Here is a 1614-nt window from a genome sequence, read left to right on the forward strand (position 1 = left end):
AATGTGTCAACAAAGAGTTATTTAACATGGAAAATCATTTCAATGATGTACAGAATGCAAACCACTATTATGAGTTAATAAAAAAAATCATCATATACAACATTAAGACGTTTTAACTTAACTAAAGCGTTTTCTATCAACATGCAGTTTTATCAAAAGTAAATTAAATAATAAAATGCAACAAAAATTATACAATTTAAATTTATTAAATCAATTGTTTTATTGATTTTGCTTCTAATAGATTACATCAGAAGCAAATTCTACAACCTTAGTTTTATCTTTATATATATATATTCACCCAAAAACTTTAGTGAGAAAAATCGAAAAAACGAACTACAAACATATTAACGCCAAACATTCGGTAGAATTTATAAAATATAGTAAATAAATATATATATAAGATAGATGAAAGATAAATTTATAATTATGAAAATCAAACATTTTGCAGTTATACAACAAACAAAACCGAAATCCATAAATAAAAAAGTAGGACTGATCTAACTAAAAGTTAATTACTAATTATAGCAAGATAGATATTTTATAATCAACAAGCAAGAATATAAAAATATACATGCTCATGATCTAGCACCTTCAGGATTATATATTTTATAAATAGTAATGTTAAACTAAAAATCATTTAACATTATTAATCATTAAACTAATTCTATTAAAAATCAACAGTTGTTCAATTTAAATTAAAAGCATAATGAATTTCATGTTAGCTTAATATTAATTAAACTATTATTTTTTAATAATGTCCATTACAGTTGAAATAGTTAAGTTAAAGAATTTGATTTTAACAAATATAATTAATAAATATTTTAAAGTTTGAAAAAAAAAATTGTTTGCTTTTACTATCTAAATAAATTTCAAAAACCTCCTCTGTGTAATTTGCTTTGGGTATGTTATGTTGAAAGCAAATATTCCTTTGTATTGTAAGCTTTGGGGTGTTGAAAGATTCTAGTTTAGGACATATGCACAGGAATTACTACATCTTAATTTAAAAATTATTAGTTGATTAATAATTTATTTATAACAATATAAATTGATTATGAGTTATATTTTTTAAATATTAATAACATTTCATTTTTACAATAAAATTTTTACCGACTTCTTTTCGTTTTCTAGATTATAATTTGATTTATGAATGATTCTTACTCTAATGAAATGATATGTCCATCATCATCGTGATTCGTGGGTGCTGGGAAAATGAATGAAGAAATCTTTATTTCAGAAAAATGAGGATCGCTAACGAATAAATCTTCGATTTTTCTGATGCACCAAAAAATGGCAATATCCATTTAACGATTAAATACGGTTATATAAACCTTATAAAATAAATTAACCTAAAACTTTACGGAATGTTGAAAACGAAATAAATTTCAACAAACGAGCTGTTTATTATTGTTTATTATTATTACTATTTTAATGTATGGTGCCGACGAAATAGTTTACGGTCCGACTGTAAAGAATGTTTATAAAGATTTCGTTTGATTTACTTAATTTTATTTCAAAAAAATATAACAACTTTTTCTCAATATTTTAAAACTTTAATATTTTAAAAATTAAACTAAAGTTGAAAAAGGGATTTTGTTTCTCAAAGCTCTCAAAAAG

Source organism: Helobdella robusta, assembly GCF_000326865.2.
Source record: "Helobdella robusta unplaced genomic scaffold HELROscaffold_96, whole genome shotgun sequence".
NCBI lineage: Eukaryota > Metazoa > Annelida > Clitellata > Rhynchobdellida > Glossiphoniidae > Helobdella > Helobdella robusta.